The sequence below is a fragment of the Manis javanica genome, chromosome 12 (assembly GCF_040802235.1).
Source record: "Manis javanica isolate MJ-LG chromosome 12, MJ_LKY, whole genome shotgun sequence".
Taxonomy (NCBI): Eukaryota; Metazoa; Chordata; class Mammalia; order Pholidota; family Manidae; genus Manis; species Manis javanica.
The window spans coordinates 45,872,371-45,878,316 of NC_133167.1; the positions used below are offsets into that span (position 1 = coordinate 45,872,371).

At 40.3% G+C, this 5,946-nt stretch overlaps 1 long non-coding RNA gene across 1 annotated transcript; it reads right to left on the reverse strand.

Annotated features, from left to right (window-relative positions):
• Positions 1–583: 583 nt before the first annotated feature.
• On the reverse strand, positions 584–5,687 carry LOC108385752 (uncharacterized). Its single transcript, XR_001850394.3, has 4 exons — positions 5,613–5,687; positions 4,826–4,954; positions 4,590–4,652; positions 584–842 (listed from the first exon to the last, which is right to left on the reverse strand). It is a non-coding gene; the product is annotated as an uncharacterized lncRNA (long non-coding RNA).
• Between the last annotated feature and the right edge of the window lie 259 nt (positions 5,688–5,946).

Genomic DNA, 5,946 nt, shown 5'->3' on the forward strand with positions numbered 1-5,946 from the left:
CAGCTCCACAAACACATCTTCCATTGTACCACAAATATTTACACTTGGCCTGTCATGTTTACCATAGACATCCATATTTATTATTTATAAACTTGAATACATCCTCACATGATTTTAACAAGAGAGGCACTAAAATATATTATTGTACATTTGAGAAAAAATTTCCCCAAATCCAAGGTCCTGCAAAAATGGATGCATCCTGAGAAATCACTCTTGCTTCATCCTTCATGCAGTGACTAACAGCACAGGCTGTAATTCACTCAAATGTTCTGTGTCTCAGCTTCATTAGCCATAAAATGAGAATAATTATGGTCTGCCTATAGAGCTGTTATAACAATTAAATGAGATAGTGTATGTAATGCACCGTGGAGAGTAGCTTAGAGAAACAGGGCTCAATATATGTTAAATGTTATTATTACATATTTCATCAAGTTAGTGTCAGACTGCAAGATGTACCATTATGGATTATACCACTATAAAAGGAATAGAACCACTGTTAGTTCAATTGTGCAACTATGATATAATGCTTTTGCTTTTCATTACTGAGAATTTTTATCTTACATTTATTGAGACAGTCTTTAGATGGTGATATAGGTTTTATTATACAGCACTCTTACACACGTATAAAAAGGAAGGTACAAGTGAAAAAATTGGTTAAGATATTTCTAAACTTCTTCACATTCCAAGTCTGACTCCGTGAGTCTCTTTTTGACTCATAATTGCTGCTGGCTGTGTGTTTCCCACACTGTATCTTCCAGGCATCAAGAGTGCTGGAGATGCTGGATCATCCTCTAAGCTGTTGATACTCTTCATACAAGTGTTCATGCTGGTGCTTCCTGGATCTTACCAAATAATGAGAAGAGGTTTTCATACCAGCCAGAATGGACAGTTTTTCTCAAATTATGATTGAATCACTTCCTGACTGAAACATTCAGGAATTACCTTCATATTGTCACACCATCAGGAATACTAACCCAATGGATACATGCACAACAATGACATCAAAAGTTGGTAAACTAGAATTAATTAAATATAGAATGTTCCCAGTCATTTTTTCCCCTCTCTCACAGGAATAAAACGAGATGTGTCAATATGTACAGTCCAAATGAAATTGAAGGTCAGGCACTTTTCTATGGGATGTAGGCTTTGATTCTAATAGCGTCCATGTAGATCCAACATTTATTTGTAATGTGTTCATTTTTACAAACCTTATTGAGAGTCCATTGTATGGACACATATTAGGTAAGGTATCAGAAATTCAGAAAGACTAAGTCTTAGCCACTAAGACAGGGACGAATATGGCCCCCTGTCAGTGATCCTATAAGCAAACGGAACACGGTGACAGGACAGGCGAGGGGATGCATGCTTGGGGCATGTAGGTGGGACAAAGGACCTCAATGGCTTCTGCTTGGACCTGAGATAGGAAAATACTAACTCCAGGCCAGGAGGAAAGGGCACTGCAGGCAAAGGGGGTTTCCTCAAAGGGAAGGCTATGTTTCCTGATTTTTTTTTCAATTTTATTTGAAGCATCCTGTTTGTGTTCCTTGCACTGATAGGCTGAAATAAGCCATTTCTCTTTTTTCTTTCAGGAATTGCCTACTGCCTATTTATAACTTTTATCTATTCTCCTCTTGAGTTATGTTCATTTATTGACTTGCAGGAACTTTTTATGGGTTTTGGACATCTATTCATTATAAACTATATATTTTGCCAACATATTCCTCCACTGCTATCACTTGTTTTTTAATTTCGTTAATAGCAGCTTTTATATTCTAAGTTTAAATATTCCCCCCTGTCAACTCTGTTAGTGTTTTCCTTTATGGTTTCTAGGTTTTAGATTTACTTGTGAAGGTCTTCCCTCCATCTAAGACATAGTCTAAAATTTCTCACATGTTTTCTTCTCTCTTAATGATTTTTACATTAAAGTCTAAAACTAAAACTTATCTTTGAATACTGCATGTGGTTGGTATAACTTTTCCCCCAAAATGCATGTTGAATTTAAAGCTATCCTAGGTTTTCTGTTAGCTCTTACCAGATCGTTATTAACTTAGAAAATGACAGGCAGGAAACTTTCAGTAATCCATGCCAACAAAGAAAAGTAGTGTCATAAATGAAATAAAACTACTCTGTTAGTTTCAAATGTCAGAAATTGCCATCAAAATAACTTTAGTAAAATGACATTTTTTTTGGCTCTCTTAAAGCAAGAAAGGGTGGGGATGGATTTGTCCTCAAGAACGGGTGAATCTGGGGATTTGGAAGTCATAAAGACCAAGTTTGCCACTTGTTACTGCTTCTCTCTTGTGTTCTTTTTTTTCTCTCCAACTGCAGACAAATTTTTCCCAAATAGTAGGAGAAATGGGTGCAGAATATTCCAGACACACATTCTCCCTGCTCAACAACAAGGGAGGGAAATGTGTTCCCCAACAGACCTAATACAAAACAAATCTCAGGATAGGAGTCTGATTGCACTACCTTCCTGTCACTGGTTATGTCTTTCTCAGGCAATGACCCATTGCCAGATCCATCCCTGTGTCATGAGGGATCGCGTTCTATGCTGTGGCTGAGCAGCACTGCATCATGCTCCCAGCCCAGTCGCCAAAGCAGCAGGATGTGATTGCAGAGGAGAGAGGGCAGTCACAGACATGACTGACAGGAGAATCACTGCCAGACAGTCAGTCCCTCCTATCTGTGATTTGCTGCAATCAATAATCATAAAAGCAATACAAGCATTTATATCTCCTTATTGACTGCATTAGATTTTTAGACACACAAGTTGACTTCCTCTTTGTGATTATCTTAGGCTCATATTAAAATTAATTTCCATAAGCTCAATACACAGTAATTGATTTGAAACCTGGGCTTTTGCCATTTGATCTAAGACAAGTTGTTTAACCTCCCCTAGTTTAAGATTTTTCACCTGTAAAATGAGTTCTTTGATTTTGTGATGGAGGGAGGTAAATCATATGATGTAGGGAAGAAGACAATCTAAACACAGAGAGAAAGGAGTCTGGGATTCAATTTTTGCAACAAGTGATCCTAAATCTCCAAGTACATATCAGTAGGTGCACTTACTTAGTGAGTGAGCACCGTGTTCAGGTGAACACGCACCTCTATCCACTATGTCCTTCTTTATTTTGCAAGTGTTACATAAGGAAAAGATAAGACCCAGAGCCAGAATTCTCTATATATGAGTCAGGAGCTTTCAGGAATAAGTAATAAAAAACAAAATTCAAATTAGGTTAATGGGGTAAAAAGGGATTTACTGGTTTCTATAATTGAAATGGAGAGCACACAGCACCCCACAGAAAGCTGCAAGAACCAGGGCCCCAGAAACTGTCTGGGGATCAGCTATGAGTGTCCTGTGGCCCTTTTGTTCACTGCTTGTCCCTACTTCTCTTTGTTTTTTTAGTCTCATTATTTTGTAACAGGGGGCGTGGCTGCCAGAAACCCCAAGTTAGCAACCACAGCCAAAGGGCATATTTCCACCCCAAGAAGTGACTCTGGCCCTAATTGGGTTATGTGTGTAAGACTGGGCCAGCCTCTGTAGGAATGGTAATTGGGCACATATTTAATCCTGTGGCCAGGAAGATGGCATCCATTAACTGAAAAATGGGGTATATGGGGAGTAGAGTTGCCAGACTTAGCAAAAAAAAGTACATCCTATATTTAATCTGGCAAACCGAGGTGGGAGAGCTTTCTAAATAGGCAAGATTAATAACCACTACAGTTTATTGCACTGTTTCCTCAAGAACTGGCCCTTCCGTCCTTTGCCATTTTGCTCATACCATGGGCAGATTCACAGGCAGGCAGACAATGGCTGTTGTCACAGGAATTCGGCTCAGCATTAAAAGGGGAGAGCATTCACGATACTTTAAATCCTCCCTGAGAAATTCTTTCTTAGATTTTTCCTTAAGCTAACATGCTTCTTCCATAAGCATCTTGGTGGCAGTGAGCTGTGTTTTATCCAAGTCACAGAATCACAGAGCTCAAGGAAGGTCTGGAGGTCCTGGTGGTCCTCTGAGGTGATTGGTAACTGTGGTAGCCTGCCCGAGAATTTTATGTGTGGCTATTTCTAGATGACAAGTTCTTACCAGCTACATGTTTCTGAAGTGTAAAGAGAGAGACAGGAGAGGAGAAAGATGATGTTAGGAAGCCGTCCAATGGAGCTCTGACCAGGGAGGAGCCAGTGAAAGTCTTCTGTGGGTAAGTGGATGTGGTCAAGCTCTGTTTTAGGCAAAAACACAGTTTAGAAGCTGTGAGGGACAGGAACAGAGGGCAGTAGCCTGAGGGGAAGCCGGTGCATTGGTCCCATTGAAGGATGTCAGGGGCTCAGCAGTGGAAGGAGAGCCAGAGGTACGGAGGGTAAGGAGACCTGTGTACACAGTTCAGAGTTGATAAATCAGCAGGAATTGGTGGCTGATACTTCTCATGCTTAACTTCACTCCTCCCGCTTTTAGCTTTAACAGCAACATGCCAGCTTCTCCCACCACTGAGAACCTATAAGCAGCACACACATCAATGTTCTAAAAGGCCGTATTCAAATATTTGCTGAAAATATTGCACAATTAGCAAGTTCATCATGTTCTCACCATTTCAATGACGTTTTTCAGTGAAAGTACTTCTCGCACATCTGTCTTCTTACTATATTTTTACTGTGAGAGTTAAGGCACAAGGATGAATTGTAAGTTAAAGCGATTTTTAGAAATATGTATGATTCAAATTCATTATTTCAGTTTATGTGATTCCCACTTTGACCTGACCTCCAAAGTGATGAATGAGGCGGGGAAAGTGTCAGGTCAGTGTTAGCTGCCTGCTCCAGACTCACCTCGCACTCCCATAGGTCAGCTGAATGGCCACGAATTTCGGGTGGAATCTCGGGTTCTCCGTCTCCAAAATAGGGGAACTTGGGTCAGGTGATCTCTCAGGGGACTTCCAAATCTGGTAACATCCAATTCTGCTACAGGGGAAATGATAATTGAGAGCACAAAAAGATGATAACCTTTCACTGAACCTGACCTGTTGTTAAGTGAGCAACAATCTTGGATGTGGGCTATTTAAACACAAGCGTTGCAATCCAGCAGATGTGGTTTTGAATCCTGCTCCCGACTAGTCACATCTTCCTCCCTAGCCTCAGTCTTTTCATCTGTGAGACAAAAATAGAAATACCTACTTCGTGGTGCCATCGTGAAGAATATATGAGAACAGGTGTGGAGAAGAGTTGATACAGAGCTAAGCACCTCATAAGTCCTTCATACATGGGGACTAGCATTACTGCTCACTGCGTGTTGCCTCATAAACTGGGAAACACAGAACTAGAGAAGTCATTCCAATCATTCATTCATTTGTAAGTCCATTCAGTTATTCATTCAAAAAATACCCATCTGCCCAATAAATATTTGCATGGGTATGCTAACAGGCATGGCCTCTAGCTAGACTTCCATCCAGGCATAGCTACACTCTCACTTTCTGGTTTCCCCCAACATGTTGCAATTGCAAGACAGAGGAACATTTTGGGATGATTACCCTTATGTTATCTTTCAAAGTAACAAGCTCTTGGTTTTAATTAATCTTGCCCCAAACTTTTTCAAAAAAAGGAAAGTCAGTGAACTCACATGGCAGCATCTATTTCCAGAGTCGATGTGTTTAGTCATTTGTGTGTGAAACTGCCAGAGGCAGCCTGGCTACTGTCCTGAGGAACAGCTGTACAGTGTTTATCATGTTGGCATTTGAGAACTATGTAAATACCCGTGCAGACCCGTGACAACCTCAGGATTTTGTTTCCAAATGTGCCATCGATGAATAACAGCCCAAATGAACAAAGCCCTCTAGACAACAATTAGGGTGGAGAGTAAGGATGGGAATTACAATGTGTTTCCAAGTGCTCTAGGGGTAAAAATCCGTTGCTATCATTACAAAACAATAAAGTCTTTGGGAGCATAATAATGT